Source organism: Arachis hypogaea, chromosome 16 (assembly GCF_003086295.3).
Source record: "Arachis hypogaea cultivar Tifrunner chromosome 16, arahy.Tifrunner.gnm2.J5K5, whole genome shotgun sequence".
NCBI lineage: Eukaryota > Viridiplantae > Streptophyta > Magnoliopsida > Fabales > Fabaceae > Arachis > Arachis hypogaea.
The window spans coordinates 32,315,799-32,343,381 of NC_092051.1; the positions used below are offsets into that span (position 1 = coordinate 32,315,799).

Consider the following 27,583-nt stretch of genomic DNA (forward strand, 5'->3'; position numbering starts at 1 on the left):
CCCTAATTATGCACCCTATTAGTTGAACAAAGTTAAGATAAGTTTTAAAAATGGGTTATTAGTTATTAATATATAGAGGGTTTGGAACATATGAGTTGGACCAATGATTATGAAGTGAGTGTCATGTTCAAGTGTGTAATTCTTCATATACGCGTGTCAAGTTATTGGGGATTAAGAAGATTACATAGATCATGCCTATAACCTAATCCATCAAAGTGACATGTTATTAGTTAATATATTCATTAAACAAGTCGAAAAATGATATAAAGCAAAAAGGTTAAGTTAATTAAATATAGTTATATTCTTGCCAGGTTAGAAAGCATATAGGGCAGACAAAGAGGGTGAACCGCACTCACAAAATGAGAGAGTTGTACTTCAATCTTACGGATTCAGCTAGGTTACTTCAGGTTTGGCAAAGAAATCCTTATAAGGAAAATATTAGAGAATTAATATTTTGAGTATACAAAATAAAAAGAATGTTAGAAATAGTGTAAAAAAAAAATAGAGTTAACTAATGTTAGTTCATATACAAGAGAAAAACTAGTATGATATAGTATATCAAACGAATAAAAATAACATTAAAAATAAAAAGATAATATGCAAATATGTAACGTAGTTTTTTATTGACATAAAGATTTTATATATAAAATTAATAGAGAATACTGATCTTACTAATAAAAATATATAATTTTCAAAGAGTGCCAGAGTAGTTTAATGAAATTATTTGCATTTTATTCTGAACAATTATAAGTCTATTAAAACTTTTTTCTACATTCAAAAATCTGTGTGTGGCAGTTGCATATATGAAACCCCTAAAATAAAATAGAGTTGGATTATAATCATTTCTGACAAACAAACTTGTGTATTTCTGATTTCTTTGATGATAATTTCCATTAATGGATTATTATTTATAGTGAGCGATTATTTAAATTTATAAATACATACCTTGTAACACGGATTACCAAATACGTTGTTTAACTTAATCAAATAAGGCATGCATTCATGGACACGCAAACTAATAGTCCTAGTTGTTTTTGGGGACTTTTGTTGACAGAAGCATAAAGAATTTTAACTTTTTGACTCGGAAGATCCAAAGAAACATAAAAATACATCGATTGCAATATCTTGGCCGGTTCAGTAACGTAGATGGATTTTATTGAATTTGTTATTCTAACAATAATAAGTGACTAATAAAGAGACAAATTCTTAGCACTAGTCTAAATATTAAAACTAAAAAATCGGATTTGAAATTAACATGATGTTAATCTTCTCTAAATAAATAATTGTCTAACAATTTGGATACACAATGTCACGAAATCTAAGTAAATTAATTTAAGTACGTAGTTGTCTCTAACTAGGATGAACTCCATGATGTCAATTATTATTATTATTATTATTATTATTATTATTATTTATGAAAAATGTTAGGACCAATACCGTATTTTATATTATTAGAATTATTTAAGGTTTAGAATTTATTATTCAGGATTTAAAATGTTAGTCAACCGTGGCAAAAAAATGATAAATTTTATTAGTGATATAACGTTACTTTTTATTTATACTATTGTTAATATGTAAAATAGTAATTAATATTAAATTAATCAAAATAACAAATTCTTTAATCTTGGAGTTAATATATAGTACTAGGTAAAAATAAAAAGAAATTAAATGAGAAACCAAAGAAATTAATTTTCTCATTTTCTTTCTTATTTAATTTTCTTTTGTTTCTCCCACTTAAAATTAAAGAACCAGAAAAGGAGAAAAAAAAAAGAAGACGACTTTTTTTTTTATGTTTTTTTAGCAAAACTTTTAGTATTTTCATTCTTTTAACTTTAGGAACAAATTTTTTTGTAATAAACATTAAAAAAAACATAAACTTTTGAAAATATACATAAAATTTCGTGGATGAAAACATAAAAATCTTGTATCTTTTTGTTTCTCCTCTTTGGAGATACACATAAACATTTTTAAATGTAAATGTAAAATTTCTGTCTTTGTTTTTTCTCATTCTCTTTCTCTATTCTTTTGTATCAACTATTTTAAAAAATGCATAATTTTGTAACCGAAAATATAAAATTTTACATTTTTCAAACAATAAAAATTTTGTATTTTTGTAGTTTTTGTTTTTTCTTCAACGATAATTACAGAAATTTTTTAAAAAATCATATTATGATGTCATTTTTTTCAAAAAGTTAAGCTGATAGAAGGAGATAACATGAAAATAATTATATATATATAACGTCTACTTAAGTAAGGGCTATTTTTTACTTTGTTTGATTTTTTGGATAAACTTTCTTTTTTTATTTTATTTGTTATATGTTATTTTTTTTTATTTTTAAAGTTTTTCAAAAATCAAACTCTAAATCTTTTGAACACAAATTCTGATACCATAATGGGAATGTGAAATTGGTAGCTTGAAGAAAAAAAAAATCTATTTTTTGAAGAATGCAAAAATCAAAACAGAAGGAGAGAAGAAAATGAAAACTATTATTACTGAACTAAGAATACAGAATACAAAGGTTTAGTTGTAACATTAGATTGAAGTCCTATTTATATAAGGAAGGTAGAGCTAGACACTATGCAACCATCTAACCAATTTGTTGAGATTAGAAAATAATAATCATATTTTTGATGATGATAAATACATTGTATTTAGTTAAGTTAAAAATCCAAAATTATTTAAACTATCTTTTATTTACGTAGGCCCAAGTTTATTTGTGTAGTCTAAATAAAAACAATGTGTCTATAAATTGCTATTTGAACAAAATCAATAAAACTGTTGATAAACCATAATCCAGTCTATTGGCTTTATAAAAGAAAAGACAATGGTGCTGCTGCTGGTGTACAATTCGGGTAAAAGTTAATAACAAAAAAAAAGTGATTCATTTTTTTATTAAACGCCAAAGTGGGAAGAAGAAAAAAAAGCAAAAATTGGAGGCTAAATCAAATTAATGAAGTCAAAATCAAATTTTTAAATTAAGGATATTCAGAAAAAAAAAGTAAAATAAATTTATTATTTTTATACACACATAATAGCTTGTTGAAATTACTTTATAGAGTAATTACATTTTGTATAAGAAGAAGAAAATAGAGGTTGCTTTCTCTGATTCACATCCAAGAGTTAAAAATGAAACTTAGGGACAAAATATAATATTAAGGGTATAGATTTGATAAACACATTAAAGACTTCATAACATTAATACTGTTCTTGTTGTTGTCCATCTCTTTAGTGTTTTTGCGTCATTTAATTCTAATTTTTAACCCTAATTTTTTATTTTAATTTTTTGGAGGAAGAAAAAGAACTCAGTTGGTTTAATACTCAAGGTATTGACTCTTATCTCTAATCAAATTTTGGAAGTATTACTTCATACATAAAAGGATTAATTAACCAAAAATTAAAGTAAGGAAAGAGAACCCATAAATTTGTGCACCCTCATCACTCAAGTCTAAAATTTTGGAATCAATAATGCATCTACGCTAAAGGAAGAATTTCGCCAAGATAAAAAATAACATTAGAGTGTTTTAAAATCGGATTATATATGCTTATAACTTTCAAGTTGTTTTATTCTTCTCTTACATAATTTTTTTTATTGAATATTCTATTTTCTTTAGTTTTATTTTTTTTGTTTCATTCAATAAAAAAAGGGACATAATTTGAGAATTTAGAAAAAGCTATTGAGAAAAAAGGAAAAAAAGAGTTAGTTTGGAAAAAAGTCAAATGATTATGTCAATCTTTTTTATAATCTGTTTCAATTTTACTTCTTATAACTAAGAAATATTCCTTACTAAATTAGATGAGTGTTGAGAGTCTAGAGAGTGGATCTAGTCAAACCAAGCTTAGTTAAAAGCTTGGTTTGTCCCGAATAGAAGTACGAAAAATCCTAAAAAATTGGTAAATGTAAATCTTTAAAAAGATAATGAAAATTATACCATAATTATAGTGGAGACAACATTATATAAGATGGTTGAATAAGGATATATAATTGTATACTTTAATTTTCTCTTTTATGTTCTGTTTCTGGTTTGTTGATTATAAAACAAAAATAAATTGTCTCCTATATAATCAATTTCGCAAACACAATATAATTTATTTTTGGTAATAAAATTTTAAAAAAATTAAAAACAGCCCAAATTTAACCTCCTTTTAGGCCATCGAAAATTTTTATAATTATAACTAACACTAACAGACTCAAGCAATAGAATCTGTTTTTTTTTTAAAAATATTTTCACAATCTTAATTTTTTATAATCTTAAAGAAAAACAGAAATTTTAATTTCTCCTCCTCATTTTTTTTCTATATTTCTCTTTTTTTTTATTTCTTAAAAAAGATTAAGAATAAGAATAAGAAGAGGAGAAAAAATAAAGAAAAAGATAAAAAATGTGAAAGAAAAAGAATTAGATACAGAAACTAAAAAGAAACAAAAATAAACGTAACAATAATATGTAGCAGAAGAAAAATAATGTATAATTCACCTAATAAATAATTTTTATTAAACTAATAAATTATTTAACTAATTTGATTAAACTTAACTAACGAAAAAAGACTTATTAAAACCTAGCACTATTAAGATATATTAAGCGTCTTCATGCTATATATGTTTTGGCTTCATCATGAAATTCACATAAAATAAAATAAAAAATTGCTTTCATTATGAATAGAGTTTTAAGAAGATTGCTAGCTACTTCACTAGTGATATATGGAGTTCAATTGATGACATAATCATTTTGGCTAGACACAAATGTATATACGTACATCTAATAGTCTATCATCATGATATGTCATCGGCAAAAGTGACTATACATGTGGCAAGATCTTAATTGGTTCAATTGCATATTGTTGATTGCGTATAGTGAATGAATATACAATATGGAAATGTAGTTATATATATTGACTTTAACAGATGAAGGCCAGGTTAAAATTTTCAATGGAGGCTGATCCGCATGATATATATGATGATTAATTTTAGTGGTAGGTTGAAGTGAATAATACTATAAATGATGAAATGTGACTAGAATAAACAATGCTTATTTATAATGGCATATAGATCAAATTCTGGTACTTCCACTTTAATTAGTTTAGATACAAAACTAATCGAGAAAATACTTAATTTAGCTTCTGTTTATTCACACAAAAGACAGTGTTATTTTCTTTTTAAAATACGACCTTAGCTTTATTATTTTGAGATAATACATTCTTTCATTAATTAGGTCATTATTAAGTGTTAACAAAAATTAGTTTAATGACAATTATTTCTCTCCCTCCCCGCGGTAAAGTTTCATAAACAGAAAGCAAATGACGAATCTAAAACAATTTTAACAGTGGAATAAAGTATATATAATTAACATAATAATGAAATCATTTTTATAATAATTTAATATAACAAAATTAAATTTAATAATATAACTAAGGAAAATAATATTATTATTATATACTACTTATAAATAAATTTCCATTGCCAATTTAATAGATGGTCACAAAATGATGCGAATAATAATTTATTTTAACAGCCAAAAAAAGAAGATATTAAACGATGCTTTTGAACCCTAAAATTATGTAGTCTATTTTTCCATCCATCTACATGTTCAAGGGGAAGATAAAGTGGACATGAACAGAGTATAAGCTAAGTACAACGCTAGTACCGTAAATTTTACGGCGTAAATAATGCATGGTCTCGCCGTCATTATACTGACTAATATTTCTTGAGATTATAAGAGACCTGTTAAGCTACTTCCTCCTGCTCATCTTTGTTAGATTCTTACACTACAAAAAAATAAGTTTAAAATGGTATTTATATTATGGCGGTTCTTTAAAATCGGCGGTTCTTTAAAATCGCCGTAATATTCGGATATTATAGCAATTTGGATAGCTGCCGATATTAAATTTGAATTTGGTGACAGTTTTGGTCATTATGGCGATTTTGAACCCCCGTTAACACTTGTATATAAAATGACAAATTAGAAATTCCTAGTTTCAGAAACACTTGGTTCAGTACTTCAGTTGGTTGAAAGTTGAAGCTCGTATACAGCGCTATTGCAGTGACCTCTCCCTCTTGCGTTCTCTGACGATCTCCTCCAACGACGATCTTCTTCGATGACATCTCCTCTCGCGACAGCTTCTCTAGCGGCGATCTCCTCTGATGACGGCCCCTCCAGCTTCCTCTCCTTGCCGTTCCCTGTGTCTTCTCCGCCAAAATCTCAGCACTTCCCTTTCGTTCTGGATCAGTAAGGTCGGCTTGCCTCTTTTAGGTCGTATGCAAGGATTCATCGCGAGTGATTCCACTGTTTGCGTAGCAAGATCAACAGCAACAGCAAGAATAAGAAGAGGTGCGGTTGAATCTGGTTTATATTTTATTGTAAACTTGTAACTGCTGTTTTTGATTGCTATTGATGTGATTATGATTATGATTATGATTGAGTTACTGTTATTGCAATTGAAATAGGAACCCTAGGTTTTTTGGCAAGCATTTGCACCTAATTGTGACTAGAATAAAAAATAGGAAACTGTTCCTCTTCACTCTTGAGATCAACATTCCAAACAAACTCATTTTTCATCTCATCCAGGCCAGCGCTGGATTTTGAATCGTAGTGGAGTAGTAGTGGCGAGTGTACTTCTCCACAGTCCACATCCGCTATGGCCGAGCATTGACGCTTTGATTTTGGTGAAGAGGAAAGCTCTGGATTGTACGGACACTCAGAACCATTATCCATATAATATGCCCATATGATTGAGATGAATTGTTTCTAAGCCATAGAGGAATTATCTAAAAGAACAATGGCATTACTTGACTGTTTTTGAAATGATTTCTCTAGTAATCTTTCTCATCAGTTGAGTTTAAACATGTTTCATGCAATTTTTTGTCCATAAGGTGTTTGTGTTATTGTCTTTGAGTCTAATATTTTCTTTGAGGAGCTTATGCTTTATGTATTTCTTGTGCTAGGTCATCAATCATTCTCCTTTGCTTTGTTGATATAATTGAGATGAATTGTTTCTAAGCCATAGGTCCTTATCTATTATAGCATTTTCCAAATCGGTATAAGAACTAGAAAATTTTCATCAATAGAATGTGATTTTAGCCAATATTATCATTTAGTTATACTTAGTTATGGTAATAACTCAAAATAGCCTTCTTATAAAAAGATTCATCAGCACTAGAAATTTTTTGATTGATTCTGTTTTTATTCATGTTCAAAGATATATGCTGCAACTTGTATTATATATCATTTCTGCGTTGGTTATAAGTGAGGAAAGATTTGTGATGGAGAAAATTAGAAACTGTTCACCAATGGATTCTCTTTTGAGCTCATACCTAGGGCCAAATTTTAGATTTTGAAATTTGTACTTATAAATCTTTCACTGACTTACTAGTCTGACTTGACAGTGTGAAAGAATGAGTGAATTTAATGTTCCTCTGATGTCTTTCTTTTTACTTCCTCCATCTTATTTGGGTATATGTCTACTAAATTTTCTGTCTTTACATTCACAGGTGGCTGCTCTTGTTCCTGAAGGGTAGCAACTTAGCCAATACAGAACTATTCCCATTTAGATATTCTGATAAAAGCAATAAGGTTACTGGTACATTTAGATGTTCTGTTGAGACTTGAATCCCCATCTGATGGTGCATGTTCTAGTTCTCATCCTAGAGCTAGTTCATCTTCTCAGGAAAATGATTTTGGATGCTTATGAGTTTACTTTCCTACTTTCTTTTGAAGGTATACTTCTAACTAGGTCTTTCATATTCCCCCCTCATTTTGTATTTGGATTTGTATTATTCTTTCACTACCTTCGATCATTTGTCTGCTTAGTTCCAGCAGGGCAGGGACTAAAGAAAAAGACCTTTGTGAGTTGTGTGTGTGTGTGTTTTATTTTATTTTATTTTTTTAAAAATGATTATTGACTAATTAGAAAGAACTTAAATGTTAGTTCTCCATTTCAGATGTAACTTTCATGTTTTAACCCTGAAATATAAAGCTTTGTAATTTTTCATGGTTACTAATTTTTCTGCATGTGTCTCTTAGATTTAATGTTTGAGGGTTTTCTTTTCTGGAGCTATACATTAATCACCATTAGATGTCAGTATGTCAGGTTAATAATGAAAAGTTAAACCATTAGTGTGCACTTTGCCTTGTGTCTAGACTGTGAAATCTCATGTTAGAGTTAATGGTTTTTCCTGTCTTTCTGTTTCAGATTTAGTTTTGTTACTGAGCGTTTTTTCATGGAACTTAATACCCGTCGAATTGACACCAGTGCAGCAAGAAGTGAAAGCCTCAGTATCATTAATGGCATGCGATACCTGAAGCTTGGGGTATGTTTTGGAATTAGTTTTTTTTCCTGCAAGGTATTGCATGATATGTTGTTGTTATAATTATGATGTTCTTCTTAGGTGAAAACTGAGGGTGCATTGAACAACAGGTGAATGATTTTGTATATATTTGGGGACCCTCCTTCCACTTGCAGGGTCAGTTTAAGACAACTGAGAGAGACATAAGAAATTGGAGGCCTTCTTAAGCAGATGTAAAGGTGTTCTGCACTCCTGTCATTCTTTTGCATAATTAACTGTTAGATTTTGCTAATGAGTATCTTAAAGTTTATGTTTGGAAATTGTTTCATGATAAAAATCAATTGGTAACTCCTCAATACACACTTTTTAAGAACTTCCTTGATCCAAAGACCACATCTAAGATCCATGTGAGAACAAAGATTGTATGCTAATTAATCCTCTTTAGTTTTCTCAAGGAAAGTAGGATTTAAACTGAAATTAATTCTACATTTACAGGTACTTGGCAACAAGTATCAAAGCAAATTGCTAGAAGTGATTGATGCTAGGTGAGCCATATAACTCATTATTACTTTTAATCCATTTTTAGTTTTTACACTCCACATTGTTCTTATCCATTACTTTTGCATTGATAGTGAGTTGCCAGAGTTTTTAGGAGGTACTTGTACCTGTGCTGATAATGGAGGCTGCATGCATTCTGATAAGGGTCCATGGAAGGATCCAGATATGTGTTCTCTAACCCCTTTTGGTACATGAGCTCAATCTCAACGACACTGCATTTTGTCCTTTTTGAATTGGTAGGTGAAAGGTTTGGCGTTCAATAAATACTCGTGGCTGACGACACATAATTCATATGCTGTGTCCGGCACAAAGTCGCAGATAGGATCTTCTATTATATCAACCACCAACCAGGATTACAACGTTACCCATCAACTCAATGGTAAAAACTCTGCTTCTTTGATCCTATGTGCTATGCACGCACATCATCTGGTTACACTTATATATATATTTGTGCGTGAGAGAGAGAGAGAAATTTCAATATTGAAGAGAATCTAATGCATCATTATCTTTTTTGTAATCCATTTTATATTGCCTTAAATAATAATACAGAATGGTATTTTGATGAGCGGATATTTTATACGCTTTTTGGGGTTAATTTCATGTAGTTTTTAGTATATTTTAGTTAGTTTTTAGTATATTTTCATTAGTTTCTAGGAAAAATTCATATTTCTGGACTTTACTATAAGTTTGTGTGTTTTTCTATAATTTCAGGTATTTTCTGGCTGAAATTGAGGGAGTTGAGCAAAAATCGGATTCAGGCTGAAAAAGGATTGCTGATGCTGTTGGATTCTGACCTCTCTGTACTCGGAATGGATTTTCTGGAGCTACAAGAGTCCAATTGGCGTGTTCCCAATTGCGTTGGAAAGTAGACATCCAGGGCTTTCCAGAAATATATAATAGTTCATACTTTGCGCAAGGATAGATGATGTAAACTGGCGTTCAACGCCAGTTCCATGTTGCAGTCTGGCGTTAAACGCCAGAAACAGGTTACAAGTTGGAGTTAAACGCCCAAAACAGGTTACAACCTGGCGTTTAACTCTAGAAACAGCCTAAGCACGTGTAAAGCTTAAGTCTCAGCCCCAGAACACACCAAGTGGGCCCCAGAAGTGGATTTCTGCACTATCTATCATAGTTTACTCATTCTCTGCAAACCTAGATTACTAGCTTACTATTTAAACAACTTTTAGAGGATTATTTTGTACCTCATGACATTTTAGATCCGAACTTTGTACTCTTTGACGGCATGAGTCTCTAAACTCCATTGTTGGGGGTGAGGAGCTCTGCTGTGTCTCGATGAATTAATGCAATTATTTCTGTTTTCTATTCAAACACGCTTGTTTCTATCTAAGATGTTCATTCGCACTTCAATATGATGGATGTGATGATCCGTGACACTCATCACCATTCTCAACCTATGAACGCATGCCTAACAACCACCTCCGTTCTACCTTCGATTGAATGAGTATCTCTTGGATTCCTTAATCAGAGTCTTCGTGGTATAAGCTAGAATCCATTGGCAGCATTCTTGAGAATCCGGAAAGTTTAAACCTTGTCTGTGGTATTCCGAGTAGGATTCAGGGATTGAATGACTGTGACGAGCTTCAAACTCACAAGGGTTGGGCGTAGTGACAGACGCAAAAGGATCAATGGATCCTATTCCAGCATGAGTGAGAATCGACAGATGATTAGCCGTGCGGTGACAGCGCACCTGGACCATTTTCACTGAGAGAACGGATGGTAGCCATTGACAACGGTAATCCATCAACACACAGCTTGCCATAGGAGGAACCTTGCATGCGTGAAGAAGAAGATAGGGGGAAAGTAGAGGTTCAGAAGACAAAGCATCTCCAAAACGCCAACATATTCTCCATTACTGCATAACAAGTATTTATTTCATGCTCTTTTATTTTTCGCAATTCAAACTGATAATTATAATTGATATCATGACTAAGAATTACAAAATAACCATAGATTTCTTTAAGCCAACAATCTCGTGGGATTCGACCCTTACTCACGTAAGGTATTACTTGGACGACCCAGTGCACTTGCTGGTTAGTGGTACGAGTTGTGAAAAGTGTGATTCACAATTTCGTGCACCAAGTTTTTGGCGCCGTTGCCGGGGATTGTTCGAGTTTGGACAATTGACGGTTTATTTTATTGCTTAGATTAGGAAAAATTTTTCTTTTTGGTTTAGAGTCTTCTATTATTGTTTTTGGTTGAAATTTCTTTTTTTAAATCCTTATTTTTTCTTTTTAAATTTTTCGAAAATTTTATAAACTGATAATTGAGTTTTTCTACTTGAGTTTAGTCTTATATTTTAAGTTTGGTGTCAATTACATTTTTTTTATTTTATTTTATTTTCTTTTAAATTTTCGAATTTGTGTTCATTGTTCTTTCTTAATCTTCAAGTGTTCTTGTTTATTTTCCTTGTTTGATCTTTGGTTTGTCTTGTTTTGTGTCTTTTCTTGTTTTTCTTGTGCTTTTTTCGAATTTTTAGTTTCAAAAAATTTTTTATTTACTAAATACCTTGTTAAAACACGTTAAATTTATAGCTCAATTGGCTAGAGCGTTGTGCTTATGTTCTTGGTAATTGGCTATCTTTTTTTAAAAAACTTTTTCAAAACTAATTTTTCTTTGAATAAATCTTGTGCCAAACTTTAAGTTTGGTGTTTTCTTGTTGATTTTTCTTTAGTTTTCGAAAATTTTATTTTGGTTTTCTAAAAAATTTTAAGTTTGGTGTTCTATCTTCATGTTCTTGTTGTTCTTGTGAGTCTTCAAAGTGTTTTTGAGTCTTCCTTGTGTTTTGATCTTAAAATTTTTAAGTTTGGTGTTCCTTGGTGTTTTCCTCCAAAATTTTTGAAAATAAAGAACATTAGATCTAAAAATTTTAAGTTGTGTGTCTTTTGTGTGTTTTTCTCTTTCATCATAAAATTCAAAAATAAAAAAAATATATTTTCTCTTTATTTTAAAGTGAATTTTCGAAAATTGCTTTTAAAATTCAGATTTCTATTTCAAAATTTAAAATCTTTTTCAAAAATCATATTCAAAGTTTTTCAAATCTTCTTAATTAAGTAATTATTTTAGTTTTAAATTTTTTTTATTTTCGAAATCTATATTTAATTTCTAGTTATTTTATTTCATTTTTTTATTCGTTCTCCTTTTATAAAATAAAAATAAAAGTATATTTTAATTGTAATTCACATCAATTTCCTTTTCTCCATCATGGACCTAAGTGGAAACGAGCAGTCCAGAAGGACTCTGGGATCATATGCTAATCCCACTACTGCTTCATATGGGAGCAGTATCTGTATACCCTCCATTGGAGTCAGTAGCTTTGAGTTGAATCCTCAGCTCATTATCATGGTGCAGCAAAGTTGCCAGTATTCTGGTCTTCCATAGGAAGAACCTACAGAGTTTCTGGCACAGTTTTTATAAATTACTGACACAGTACATGATAAGGAAGTAGATCAGGATGTCTACAGATTATTACTGTTTCCATTTACTGTAAAAGACCAAGCTAAGAGGTGGTTAAATAAACAACCTACGGCTAGCATAAGGACATGGAAACAGCTGTCAGAAAAATTCCTGAATCAATACTTCCCTCCAAAATGGATGACACAGCTAAGGCTGGACATCCAAGGCTTTAAACAAGGAGATAATGGATCTCTTTATTATGCCTGGGAGAGATACAGAGAGATGTTAAGAAAATGCCCCTCTGAAATGTTTTTAGAATGGGTGCAGTTAGACATCTTCTATTATGGGCTTACAGAGAAAGCTTAAATTTCTCTAGATCACTCAGCTGGTGGATCTATACACATGAGAAAGACAATTGAAGAGGCTCAAGAGCTTATTGATACAGTTGCCAGAAATCAGCATCTGTACCTAAATAGTGAATCTTCTATGAAAGAAGCGGCTAAAACAGTAACTGCTGAACTTAGTCCTGCAGAACAAATTACTGAATTCAATCAGCAATTAGACTTTCTAACAAAACAGCTGGCCGAATTCAAGGAGATACTACAAGACACAAGAATGGCTAATATAAATATGGAGGTACAGTTGAAGCAAACAGAACAACAGTTATCAAAACAAATAACAGAAGAGTGCCAAGCAGTTCAATTAAGAAGTGGGAAAATATTAAATACCTCACTTCAAGGTAGCAGGAAGCCAAGAAATGAACAAACTGCTATTCAAAATCTCTCTGAGGACAGTAAGAGCCTAGAGAGGAATAACTCTGGCGTTCAAACGCCAGAAACAAGCAAGGAGTTGGCGTCAAACGCCCAATGAAAGCTCAGTTCTGGCGTTCAAACGCCAGGAACAAGTAAGGAGTTGACATCCAACGCCAATCCAGCTTCTAACCCTGGCATTCAAATGCCAGTGAGGGATCAGACATACACAAGTGCTGATAACAGCCCCTCTAAAAAGGCTTCTCCAACCACTTCTGTAGGAAATAAACCTGCAGCAACTAAGGTTGAGGAATATAAAGCCAAGATACCTTATCCTCAAAAACTCCGCCAAGAGGAGCAGGATAAGCAATTTGCTCGCTTTGCAGATTATCTCAGGACTCTTGAAATAAAGATTCCGTTTGCAGAGGTACTTGAGCAAATACCTTCTTATGCCAAGTTCATGAAAGAGATCTTGAGTCATAAAAAGGATTGGAGAGAAACTGAAAGAGTTCTCCTCACTAAAGAATGCAGTGCAGTCATTCTAAAAAGCTTTCCAGAAAAGCTTAAAGATCCCGGGAGCTTTCTGATACCATGCATATTAGAGGGTAATTGCACCAAGACAGCTTTATGTGATCTTGGGGCAAGCATCAACCTAATACCTACATCCACTATCAGAAAGCTTGGTTTAACTGAAGAAGTTAAACCAACCCGGATATGTCTCCAACTTGCTGATGGCTCCATTAAATACCCATCAGGCGTGATTGAGGACATGATTGCCAGGGTTGGGCCATTCGCCTTTTCCACTGACTTTGTAGTGCTGGAAATGGAGGAGCACAAGAGTGCTACTCTCATTCTAGAAAGACATTTTTTAGCAACTAGACGAACTCTCATTGATGTCCAAAAGGGGGAAGTAACCCTGAGAGTCAATGAGGATGAGTTTAAGTTGAATGCTGTCAAAGCCATGCAGCATCCAGACACACTAAAAGACTGCATGAAAGTTGATCTCATTGACTTTTTGGTAGAGGAGGTCAACATGGCTGAGAGTCTTGAATCAGAGCTGGAAGACATCTTTAAAGATGTTCAGCCTGATTTGGAGGGTTCAGAGGAATTGAAAGAGCCTCTGAGACTTCCTCAAGAAGAGGAGAAACCTCCTAAACCCGAGCTCAAGCCATTACCACCATCCCTAAAATATGCATTTCTGGGAGAAGGTGACACTTTTCCAGTGATCATAAGCTCTGCTTTAAATCCACTAGAAGAGGAAGCACTAATTCAAGTGCTAAGGACACACAAGACAACTCTTGGGTGGTCCATAAGTGACCTTAAGGGCATAAGCCCAGCTAGATGTATGCACAAAATCCTATTGGAGGATGATGCTAAGCCAGTGGTTCAACCATAGAGGCGGCTAAATCCAGCCATGAAGGAAGTGGTGCAGAAAGAGGTCACCAAATTACTGGAGGCTGGGATTATTTATCCTATTTCTGATAGCCCCTGGGTAAGCCCTGTTCAAGTTGTTCCCAAGAAGGGAGGCATGACAGTGGTTCATAATAAAAAAAAATGAACTGGTTCCTACAAGAACAGTTACAGGGTGGCGCATGTGTATTGACTACAGAAGGCTCAATACAGCCACCAGAAATGATCATTTTCCTTTACCATTCATAGACCAGATGCTAGAGAGACTAGCATGTCATGAATATTACTGCTTTTTGGATGGCTATTCAGGTTAAAACCAAATAGCAGTAGATCCTCAGAACCAAGAGAAAACAGCATTCACATGTCCTTCTGGAGTATTTGCTTACAAAAGAATGCCTTTTGGTCTGTGTAATGCACCTGCAACCTTTCAGAGGTGCATGCTCTCTATCTTCTCTGATATGGTAGAGAAGTTTCTGGAAGTCTTCATGGATGACTTTTCAGTATTTGGAGACTCATTTAGCTCCTGCCTTGACCATTTAGCACTTGTTATGAAAAGATGCCAAGAGACCAACTGATGAGCGGATAATTTATACGCTTTTTGACATTATTTTTAGTATGTTTTTAGTAGGATCTAGTTACTTTTAGGGATGTTTTCATTAGTTTTTATGTTAAATTCACATTTCTAGACTTTACTATGAGTTTGTGTGTTTTTCTGTGATTTCAGGTATTTTCTGGCCGAAATTGAGGGACATGAGCAGAAATCAGATTCAGAGGTTGAAGAAGGACTGCTGATGCTGTTGGATTCTGACCTCTCTGCACTCAAAGTGGATTTTTTGGAGCTACATAACTCAAAATGGCGCGCTTCCAATTGCGTTAAAAAGTAGTCATCCAGGGCTTTCCAGAAATATGTAATAGTCCATACTTTCGCCAAGAATAGATGACGTAAACTGGCGTTCAACGCCAGCTTTCTGCCCAAATCTGGCGTCCAGCGCCAGAAAAGGAGCCAAAACCAGAGTTGAACGCCCAAACTGGCACAAAAGCTGGCGTTCAACTCCAAGAAGGACCTCTACACGTGCAACACTTAAGCTCAGCTCAAGCACACACCAAGTGGGCCCCGGAAGTGGATTTATGCATCAATTACTTACTTTTGTAAACCCTAGTAGCTAGTTTATTATAAATAGGACCTTTTACTATTGTATTAGGTATCTTTTGATCTATTGATCACGTTTTGGGGGCTGGCCATCTCGGCCATGCCTGGACCTTTCACTTATGTAATTTTAACGGTAGAGTTTCTACACTCCATAGATTAAGGTGTGGAGCTCTGCTGTTCCTCAAAGATTAATGCAAAGTACTACTGTTTTCTATTCAATTCATCTTGTTTCGCTTCTAAGATATTCATTCGTACTTCAATCTGAATGTGATGAACGTGACAATCATCATCATTCCCTATGAACACGTGCTTGACAACCACTTCCGTTCTACCTTCGACTGAATGAGTATCTCTTAGATCTCTTAATCAGAATCTTCGTGGCGTAAGCTAGAATGATGGCGGCATTCAAGAGAATCCGGAAAGTCTAAACCTTGTCTGTGGTATTCCGAGTAGGATTCAATGAATGAATGACTGTGACGAGCTCCAAACTCGCGATTGCGGGGCGTTAGTGACAGACGCAAAAGGATAGTAAATCCTATTCCAGCATGATCGAGAACCGACAGATGAATAGCCGTGCCGTGACAGGGTGCGTTGACCATTTTCACTGAGAGGATAAGATGAAGCCATTGACAAGGGTGATGCCTCCAGACGATTAGCCGTGCCGTGACAGGGCATTGGATCATTTTCCCGAGAGATGACCGAAAGTAGCCATTGACAGTGGTGATGTATCACATAAAGCCAGCCATGGAAAGGAGTAAGACTGATTGGATGAAGATAGCAGGAAAGCAGAGGTTCAGAGGAACGAAAAGCATCTCCATTCGCTTATCTGAAATTCCTACCAATGATTTACATAAGTACCTCTATCCCTATTCTATTATTTATTATTCAAAAACACCATTATCAAATTATATCTGCCTAACTGAGATTTGCAAGGTGACCATAGCTTGCTTCATACCAACAATCTCCGTGGGATTCGACCCTTACTCACGTAAGGTATTACTTGGAAGACCCAGTGCACTTGCTGGTTAGTTACACGGAGTTGTGAACCATGGTCTTGGCATCATGTTTTTGGCGCCATTTCCAGGGAAAGAAAGAGCAATGAATTTTACATAATTAAAGTGTAATCACGATTCCGCGTACCAAGTTTTTGGCGCCGTTGCCGGGGATTGTTCGAGTATGGACAACTGACGGTTCATCCTGTTGCTCAGATTAGGTAATTTTCTTTTTATTTTCTTTTCAAAAATTTTTCAAAATCTTTCAAAAATTTTCTCACCTGTTTTCGAAAAAAATTTTATTCAAAATTTTTAAAGAATGAATTCTAGTGTTTCATGAAGCATTTGAAGCCTGGCTGGCTGTAAAGCCATGTCTAAATTTATTTGGACTGAGGCAGCAATTTGTTATCAAGAGCAAGCTCGTTGTTGTTAATCCACCTGCTACTGTTCCTGATTTACATGCTAAAGCTTGGCTGGCCATTGGCCATGTCTAGTGTTTTGGACCGGAGCTTTCATTGAAAGCTTGGCTGGCTAGTGAGCCATGTCTAATTCCTGGACTGAAGCTTTAGACTAAACATGGCAAGATTCCTGGAATTCATGTTAAAAATTTTGGAATCCTTATTTTTTCTTTTTCATATAATTTTCGAAATAAAAATCCAAAAAAATTAGAAAATCATAAAAATTAAAAATATTTTTTTGTGTTTCTTGTTTGAGTCTTGAGTCATATCATAAGTTTGGTGTCAATTACATATGCATCTTGCATTTTTCGAAAATTCATGCATTCATAGTGTTCTTCATGATCTTCAAGTTGTTCTTGGTAAGTCTTCTTGTTTGATCTTGATGATTTTTTGTTTTGTGTTGTATGGTGTTTTTCATATGCATTCTTGAATTCCTAGTGCGTAAGCATTAAAGAATTCTAAGTTTGGTGTCTTGCATGTTTTCTTTGCATTAAAAATTTTTCAAAATTGTGTCTATGATGTTCATCTTGACATTCAAAGTGTTCTTGGTGTTCATCTTGACATTCATAGCATTCTTGCATGCATTCATTGTTTTGATCTAAAAATTTCATGCATTGCATAATTTTCATGTTTTTTATAAAAAATTTCAAAAATCAAAAAAATATCTCTCCCTTTTTCTCTCATCAAATTCGAAAATTTGGATTGACTTTTTCAAAAATTTTTTTAAAATCAAGTTGTTTCTTATGAGTCAAATCACATTTTCAATTTGAAAATCTTATCTTTTTCAAAATCTTTTTCAAAAATAAAATCTTTTTCAAATTTCTTAGTTATTTTCGAAAATAACAATAACAATTAATGTTTTGATTCAAAAATTTCAAGTTTGTTACTTGCTTGTTAAGAAAGATTCAAACTTTAAGTTCTAGAATCATATCTTGTGATTTCTTGTGAATCAAGTCATTAATTGTGATTTTAAAAATCAAATCTTTTTCAAAAACTAATTTCAGTCATATCTTTTCAAAATATCTTCTTATCTTATCTTTTTCAAAAATCTAATTTCAAAATATCTTTTCCAACTTCCTAACTTCTCATCTTTTCAAAATTTGTTTCAACTAACTAACTAACTTTTTGTTTGTTTCTTAACTTTTTTAAAACAACCTAACTAACTCTCTTTCTCTAATTTTCGAAAATATCTTCCATCTTTTTCAAAAATTTCTTTTTAATTAACTAATTATTCTTATTTCTATTTTTGATTTTAAAAATTTTCGAAAAATACTAACATTTTTCAAAAACCATTTTCGAAAATCACTAACTCTTTTTCAAAAATATTTTTCGAAAATTCTCCCTCTCCCATCTTATTCTATTTATTTATTCATCTATTAACATCTCATCTCACATCTCAACCCTCCTCACAGTTGTGTTTCTTCCATTACATTACATTCTTTGTCTCTCCCTCTTCTTCTACTCACACAGGGACCCCTATACTGTGGTATAAAGGAATTCTATTATTATTATTATTTTTCTGTGCCCTCTTCTTTGTCATATGAGCAGGAGCAAGGATAAGAACATTCTTGTGGAAGCAGATCCAGAACCTGAAAGGACTCTAAAAAGGAAACTAAGAGAAGCTAAAATACAACAATCCAGAGATAACCTTTCAGAAATTTTCGAACAGGAAGAGGAGATGGCAGCCGAAAATAATAATAATGTAAGGAAGATGCTTGGTGACTTTACTGCACCTAATTCCAATTTACATGGAAGAAGCATCTCCATTCCTGCCATTGGAGCAAATAACTTTGAGCTGAAACCTCAATTAGTTTCTCTGATGCACCAGAACTGCAAGTTTCATGGACTTCCATCTGAAGATCCTTTTCAGTTCTTAACTGAATTCTTGCAGATATGTGATACTGTTAAGACTAATAGAGTGGATCCTGAAGTCTACAGGCTCATGCTTTTCCCTTTTACTGTAAGAGACAGTGCTAGATTATGGTTGGATTCTCAACCCAAAGACAGCCTGAACTCTTGGGATAAGCTGGTCACGGCTTTCTTAGCCAAGTACTTTCCTCCTCAAAAGCTGAGCAAGCTTAGAGCTGATGTTCAAACCTTCAGACAGAAAGAAGGTGAATCCCTCTATGAAGCTTGGGAAAGATACAAACAGTTGACCAAAAAGTGTCCTTCTGACATGCTTTCAGAATGGACCATCCTGGATGTATTCTATGATGGTTTATCTGAGCTATCAAAGATGTCACTGGACACTTCTGCAGGTGGATCCATTCACCTAAAGAAAACGCCTGCAGAAGCTCAAGAACTCATTAACATGGTTGCTAATAACCAGTTCATGTACACTTCTGAAAGGAATCCTGTGAATAATGGGACACCTATGAAGAAGGGAGTTCTTGAGATTGATACTCTGAATGCCATATTGGCTCAGAATAAAATATTGACTCAGCAAGTCAATATGATTTCTCAGAGTCTGCATGAAATGCAAGCTGTATCCAACAGTACTCAAGAGGCTTCTTATGAAGAAGAAGCTTATGATCCTGAAAATCCTGCAATAGCAGAGGTGAATTACTTAGGTGAACCTTATGGAAACACCTATAACTCATCATGGAGAAATCATCCAAATTTCTCATGGAAGGATCAAAAGCCTCAACAAGGGTTTAATAATGGTGGAAGAAACAGGTTTAATAATAATAAACCTTTTCCATCATCCACTCAGCAACAGACAGAGAACTCTGAACAAAATACTTCTAATTTAACAAACTTAGTCTCTGATCTATCTAAGGCCACTGTAAGTTTCATGAATGAAACAAGATCTTCCATTAGAACTGGAAGCACAAGTGGGCCAGCTGAGTAAAAGGATCACTGAAATCCCTCCCAGTACTCTCCCAAGCAATACAGAAGAGAATCCAAAAGGAGAGTGCAAGGCCATTGACATAAGCACCATGGCCGAACCCAAAGAAGGAGAGGAGGACGTGAATCCCAAGGAGGAAGACCTCCTGGGACGTCTAGTGATCAATAAGGAGCTTCCCTCTGAGGAACCAAAGGACTCTGAGGCTCATCTAGAGACCATAGAGATTCCATTGAACCTCCTTATGCCCTTCATGAGCTCTGATGAGTATTCCTCTTCTGAAGAGAATGAGGATGTTACTGAAGAGCAAACTGCCAAGTTTCTTGGTGCAATCATGAAGCTGAATGCCAAATTATTTGGCATTGATACTTGGGAAGTTGAACCTCCCTTGTTCATCAATGAACTAAGTGATCTGGATCAACTGACATTGCCTCAGAAGAGACAGGATCCTGGAAAGTTCATAATACCCTGTACCATAGGCACCATGATCTTTAAGGCTCTGTGTGACCTTGGTTTAGGAATAAACCTCATGCCCCTCTCTGTAATAGAGAAACTGGGAATCTATGGGGTGCAAGCTGCTAAAATCTCATTAGAGATGGCAGACAATTCAAGAAAATAGGCATATGGACAAGTAGAGGACGTGTTAGTAAAGGTTGAAGGCCTTTACATCCCTACTGATTTCATAGTCCTGGATACTGGAAAGGAAGAGGACGAATCCATCATACTAGGAAGACCTTTCCTGGCCACAGCAAGAGCTGTGATTGATGTTGACAGAGGTGAACTAGTCCTTCAATGGAATGAGGACTCCCTTGTGTTTAAAACTCAAGGATCTCCCTCTGCAACCATGGAGAGGAAGCATGAAAAGCTTCTCTCAAAGCAGAGTCAACCCAAGCCCCCACAGTCAAACTCTAAGTTTGGTGTTGGGAGGCCACAACCAAACTCTAAGTTTGGTGTTGAAATCCCATATCCAAACTCTAAGTTTGGTGTTGGAGAGTCTCAACAATGCTTTGAACATCTGTGAGGCTCCATGAGAGCCCACTGTCAAGCTATTGACATTAAAGAAGCGCTTGTTGGGAGGCAACCCAATGTTTATTTATCTAATTTTGTTTTTGTTTTTCATGTTTTATTAGGTTCATGATCATGTGGAGTCACAAAATAAATATAAAAATTGAAAACAGAATCAAAAACAGCAGAAGAAAAATCACACCCTGGAGGAAGCATCTGCCTGGCGTTCAACGCCAGAACAGAGCATGGTTCTGGCGCTGAACGCCCAAAATGGGCAACATCCTGGCGATGAACGCCCAGAACAAGCATGGTTCTGTCGTTCAACGCCAGAAATGGCAACAAATGGGCGTTGAACGCCCAAAATGGGCACCAACCTGGCGCTGAACGCCCAGAGTTGTGTGCAAGGGCATTTTGCATGCCTAAATTGGTGCAGGGATGTAAATGCCTTGACACCTCAAGATCTGTGGACCCCACAGGATCATCTCAGGATCTGTGGACCCACAGGATCATCTCAGGATCTGTGAATCTCACAGGATCCCCACCCACCTCACCCTCTATCTCTCCATTCATGACCATCCCTTCTGTTTTCCATCCACCACTCACATCCATACACACATCCCTCCATCTCCTCCATATCTTCTTCTTCTTCTATTCCTTCTTCTTTTGCTCGAGGGCGAGCAACATTCTAAGTTTGGTGTGGTAAAAGCATAAGCTTTTTGTTTTTCCATTACCATTGATGGCACCTAAACCTCTAAAAAGAGGGGAAGGGAAGACAAAGGCTTCCACCTCCGAGTCATGGGAGATGGAAAGATTCATCTCAAGGGTCTATAGCTCAGTGGTAGAACATGTGGCTGCAAATCAAGAGATTCCTGAGAAACCTCAGGGGATGCACTTCCCTCCACATAAATATTAGGAGCAAATCAACACCTCCCTAGGAGAATTGAGTTCCAATATGGGACAACTAAGGGTGGAACATCAAGAGCACTCCATCATGCTTCATGAAATAAGAGAAGATCAAAAAGCAATGAGGGAGGAGCAACAAAGACAAGGAAGAGATATAGAAGAGCTCAAGGACATCATTGGTTCCTCAAGAAGGAAACGCCACCATTACTAAGGTGGATTCATTCCTTGTTCTTATTTCTTCTGTTTTTCGTTTTCTAATTATATGTGCTTATCTATGTTTGTGTCTTCATTACATGATCATTAGTAGTTAGTAACTATGCCTTAAAGTTATGAATGTCCTATGAATCCATCACCTCTCTTAAATGAAAAATGTTTTAATTCAAAAGAACAAGAAGTACATGAGTTTCAAATTTATCTTTGAACTTAGCTTAATTATATTGATGTGGTGACAATGCTTCTTGTTTTCTGAATGTATGCTTGAACAGTGCATATGTCTTTTGAAGTTGTTGTTTAAGAATGTTAAATATGTTGGCTCTTGAAAGAATGATGACTAGGAGACATGTTATTTGATAATCTAAAAAATCATAAAAATGATTCTTGAAGCAAGAAAACGCAGCAAAGAACAAAGCTTGCAGAAAAAAAATAGGCGAAAAAAAAATAGAAAGAAAAAGAAAAAGCAAGCAGAAAAAGCCAATAACCCTTAAAACCAAAAGGCAAGGGCAAATAAAAAGGATCCCAAGGCTTTGAGCATCAGTGGATAGGAGGGCCTAAAGGAATAAAATCCTGGTCTAAGCGGCTAAACCAAGCTGTCCCTAACCATGTGCTTGTGGCGTGTAGGTGTCAAGTGAAAACTTGAGACTGAGCGGTTAAAGTCAAGGTCCAAAGCAAAAAAAAGAGTGTGCTTAAGAACCCTGGACACCTCTAATTGGGGACTTTAGCAAAGCTGAGTCACAATCTGAAAAGGTTCACCCAATTATGTGTCTGTGGCATTTATGTATCCGGTGGTAATACTGGAAAACAAAGTGCTTAGGGCCACGACCAAGACTCATAAAGAAGCTATGTTCAAGAATCATCATACTGAACTATGAGAATCAATAACACTATCTGAACTCTGAGTTCCTATAGATGCCAATCATTCTGAACCTCAATGGATAAAGTGAGATGCCAAAACTATTCAAGAGGCAAAAAGCTATAAGTCCCGCTCATATGATTGCAGCTATGTTTCATTGATAGTTTGGAATTTATAGTATATTCTCTTCTTTTTATCCTATTTGATTTTCAGTTGCTTGGGGACAAGCAACAATTTAAGTTTGGTGTTGTGATGAGCGGATAATTTATACGCTTTTTGACATTGTTTTTAGTATGTTTTTAGTAGGATCTAGTTGCTTTTAGGGATGTTTTCATTAGTTTTTATGTTAAATTCACATTTCTGAACTTTACTATGAGTTTGTGTGTTTTTTTGTGATTTCAGGTATTTTCTGGCCGAAATTGAGGGACTTGAGCAGAAGTCAGATTCAGAGGTTGAAGAAGGACTGCTGATGCTGTTGGATTCTGACCTCTCTGCACTCAAGGTGGATTTTCTGGAGCTACAGAACTCAAAATGGCGCGATTCCAATTGAGTTGGAAAGTAGACATCCAGGGCTTTCCAAAAATATATAATAGTTCATACTTTGGCCAAGAATAAATGACATAAACTGGCGTTCAACACCAGCTTTCTGCCCAAATCTGGCGTCCAGCGCTAGAAAAGGAGCCAAAACCAGAGTTGAACGCCCAAACTGGCACAAAAGCTGGCGTTCAACTCCAAGAAGGACCTCTACACGTGAAACACTTAAGCTCAGCCCAAGCACACACCAAGTGGGCTCCGGAAGTGGATTTATGCATCAATTACTTATTTTTGTAAACCCTAGTAGCTAGTTTATTATAAATAGGACCTTTTACTATTGTATTAGGTATCTTTTGATCTATTGATCACGTTTTGGGGGCTGGCCATCTCGGCCATGCCTGGACCTTTCACTTATGTAATTTTAACGGTAGAGTTTCTACACTCCATAGATTAAGGTGTGGAGCTCTGCTGTTCCTCAAAGATTAATGCAAAGTACTACTGTTTTCTATTCAATTCATCTTGTTTCGCTTCTAAGATATTCATTCGTACTTCAATCTGAATGTGATGAACATGACAATCATCATCATTCCCTATGAACGCGTGCTTGACAACCACTTCTGTTCTACCTTCGACTGAATGAGTATCTCTTAGATCTCTTATTCAGAATCTTTGTGGCATAAGCTAGAATGATGGCGGCATTCAAGAGAATCCGGAAAGTCTAAACCTTGTCTGTGGTATTCCGAGTAGGATTCAATGAATGAATGAATGTGACGAGCTCCAAACTCGCGATTGCGGGGCGTTAGTGACAGACGCAAAAGGATAGTAAATCCTATTCCAGCATGATCGAGAACCGACAGATGAATAGCCGTGCCGTGACAGGGTGCGTTGACCATTTTCACTGAGAGGATAAGATGAAGCCATTGACAAGGGTGATGCCTCCAGACGATTAGCCGTGCCGTGACAGGGCATTGGATCATTTTCCCGAGAGATGACCGAAAGTAGCCATTGACAGTGGTGATGTATCACATAAAGCCAGCCATGGAAAGGAGTAAGACTGATTGGATGAAGATAGCAGGAAAGCAGAGGTTCAGAGGAATGAAAAGCATCTCCATTCGCTTATCTGAAATTCCTACCAATGATTTACATAAGTACCTCTATCCCTATTCTATTATTTATTATTCGAAAACACCATTATCAAATTATATCTGCCTAACTGAGATTTGCAAGGTGACCATAGCTTGCTTCATACCAACAATCTCCGTGGGATTCGACCCTTACTCACGTAAGGTATTAGTTGGACGACCCAGTGCACTTGCTGGTTAGTTACACGGAGTTGTGAACCATGGTCTTGGCATCATGTTTTCGGCGCCATTTCCAGGGAAAGAAAGAGCAATGAATTTTACATAATTAAAGTGTAATCACGATTCCGCATACCAAGTTTTTGGCGCCGTTGCCGGGGATTGTTCGAGTATGGACAACTGACGGTTCATCCTGTTGCTCAGATTAGGTAATTTTCTTTTTATTTTCTTTTCAAAAATTTTTCAAAATCTTTCAAAAATTTTCTCACCTGTTTTCGAAAAAAATTTTATTCAAAATTTTTAAAGAATGAATTCTAGTGTTTCATGAAGCATGTGAAGCCTGGCTGGCTGTAAAGCCATGTCTAAATTTATTTGGACTGAGGCAGCAATTTGTTATCAAGAGCAAGCTAGTTGTTGTTAATCCACCTGCTACTGTTCCTGATTTACATGCTAAAGCTTGGCTGGCCATTGGCCATGTCTAGTGTTTTGGACCGGAGCTTTCATTGAAAGCTTGGCTGGCTAGTGAGCCATGTCTAATTCCTGGACTGAAGCTTTAGACTAAACATGGCAAGATTCCTGGAATTCATGTTGAAAATTTTGGAATCCTTATTTTTTCTTTTTCATATAATTTTCGAAATAAAAATCCAAAAAAATTAGAAAATCATAAAAATTAAAAATATTTTTTTGTGTTTCTTGTTTGAGTCTTGAGTCATATCATAAGTTTGGTGTCAATTGCATATGCATCTTGCATTTTTTGAAAATTCATGCATTCATAGTGTTCTTCATGATCTTCAAGTTGTTCTTGGTAAGTCTTCTTATTTGATCTTGATGATTTTTTGTTTTGTGTTGTATGGTGTTTTTCATATGCATTCTTGAATTCCTAGTGCGTAAGCATTAAAGAATTCTAAGTTTGGTGTCTTGCATGTTTTCTTTGCATTAAAATTTTTTCAAAATTGTGTCTATGATGTTCATCTTGACATTCAAAGTGTTCTTGGTGTTCATCTTGACATTCATAGCATTCTTGCATGCATTCATTGTTTTGATCTAAAAATTTCATGCATTGCATAATTTTCATGTTTTTCATAAAAAATTTCAAAAATCAAAAAAATATCTCTCCCTTTTTCTCTCATCAAATTCGAAAATTTGGATTGACTTTTTCAAAAATTTTTTTAAAATCAAGTTGTTTCTTATGAGTCAAATCACATTTTCAATTTGAAAATCTTATCTTTTTCAAAATCTTTTTCAAAAATCAAATCTTTTTCAAATTTCTTAGTTATTTTCGAAAATTCCAAAAATATTTTTCAAAAATCTTTTTCTTATTTTTATATCATAATTTTCGAAAATAACAATAACAATTAATGTTTTGATTCAAAAATTTCAAGTTTGTTACTTGCTTGTTAAGAAAGATTCAAACTTTAAGTTCTAGAATCATATCTTGTGATTTCTTGTGAATCAAGTCATTAATTGTGATTTTAAAAATCAAATCTTTTTCAAAAACTAATTTCAATCATATCTTTTCAAAATATCTTCTTATCTTATCTTTTTCAAAAATCTAATTTCAAAATATCTTTTCCAACTTCCTAACTTCTCATCTTTTCAAAATTTGTTTCAACTAACTAACTAACTTTTTGTTTGTTTCTTAACTTTTTCAAAACTACCTAACTAACTCTCTCTCTCTCTAATTTTCGAAAATATCTTCCCTCTTTTTCAAAAATTTCTTTTTAATTAACTAATTATTCTTATTTCTATTTTTGATTTTAAAAATTTTCGAAAAATACTAACATTTTTCAAAAACCATTTTCGAAAATCACTAACTCTTTTTCAAAAATATTTTTCGAAAATTCTCCCTCTCCCATCTTATTCTATTTATTTATTCATCTACTAACATCTCATCTCACATCTCAACCCTCCTCACAGTTGTGTTTCTTCCATTACATTACATTCTTTGTCTCCCCCTCTTCTTCTACTCACACAGGGACCCCTATACTGTGGTATAAAGGATCTCTATTATTATTATTATTATTTTTCTGTGCCATCTTCTTTGTCATATGAGCAGGAGCAAGGATAAGAACATTCTTGTGGAAGCAGATCCAGAACCTGAAAGGACTCTAAAAAGGAAACTAAGAGAAGCTAAAATACAACAATCCAGAGATAACCTTTCAGAAATTTTCGAACAGGAAGAGGAGATGGCAGCCGAAAATAATAATAATGTAAGGAAGATGCTTGGTGACTTTACTGCACCTAATTCCAATTTACATGGAAGAAGCATCTCCATTCCTGCCATTGGAGCAAACAACTTTGAGCTGAAACCTCAATTAGTTTCTCTGATGCAGCAGAACTGCAAGTTTCATGGACTTCCATCTGAAGATCCTTTTCAGTTCTTAACTGAATTCTTGCAGATATGTGATACTGTTAAGACTAATGGAGTGGATCCTGAAGTCTACAGGCTCATGCTTTTCCCTTTTACTGTAAGAGACAGAGCTAGATTATGGTTGGATTCTCAACCCAAAGACAGCCTGAACTCTTGGGATAAGCTGGTCACGGCTTTCTTAGCCAAGTACTTTCCTCCTCAAAAGCTGAGCAAGCTTAGAGCTGATGTTCAAACCTTCAGACAGAAAGAAGGTGAATCCCTCTATGAAGCTTGGGAAAGATACAAACAGTTGACCAAAAAGTGTCCTTCTGACATGCTTTCAGAATGGACCATCCTGGATGTATTCTATGATGGTTTATCTGAGCTATCAAAGATGTCACTGGACACTTCTGCAGGTGGATCCATTCACCTAAAGAAAACGCCTGCAGAAGCTCAAGAACTCATTAACATGGTTGCTAATAACCAGTTCATGTACACTTCTGAAAGGAATCCTGTGAATAATGGGACACCTATGAAGAAGGGAGTTCTTGAGATTGATACTCTGAATG

The 27,583-nt window shown here is 34.5% G+C and overlaps 1 long non-coding RNA gene and 2 other non-coding genes across 3 annotated transcripts; 1 reads left to right on the plus strand and 2 right to left on the minus strand.

Annotated features, from left to right (window-relative positions):
* The first annotated feature begins 7,884 nt into the window (after positions 1–7,884).
* Positions 7,885–8,954, plus strand: LOC112756477 (uncharacterized). Its single transcript, XR_003179360.3, has 3 exons — positions 7,885–8,303; positions 8,382–8,518; positions 8,912–8,954. It is a non-coding gene; the product is annotated as an uncharacterized lncRNA (long non-coding RNA).
* Positions 8,955–19,084: 10,130 nt separating this feature from the next.
* LOC112760885 (small nucleolar RNA R71) lies at positions 19,085–19,192 on the minus strand. Its single transcript, XR_003181301.1, has one exon. It is a non-coding gene; the product is annotated as a small nucleolar RNA R71 (small nucleolar RNA).
* An 8,054-nt stretch (positions 19,193–27,246) lies between these two features.
* LOC112760886 (small nucleolar RNA R71) lies at positions 27,247–27,354 on the minus strand. The gene has a single exon (XR_003181302.1). It is a non-coding gene; the product is annotated as a small nucleolar RNA R71 (small nucleolar RNA).
* Positions 27,355–27,583: the final 229 nt, after the last annotated feature.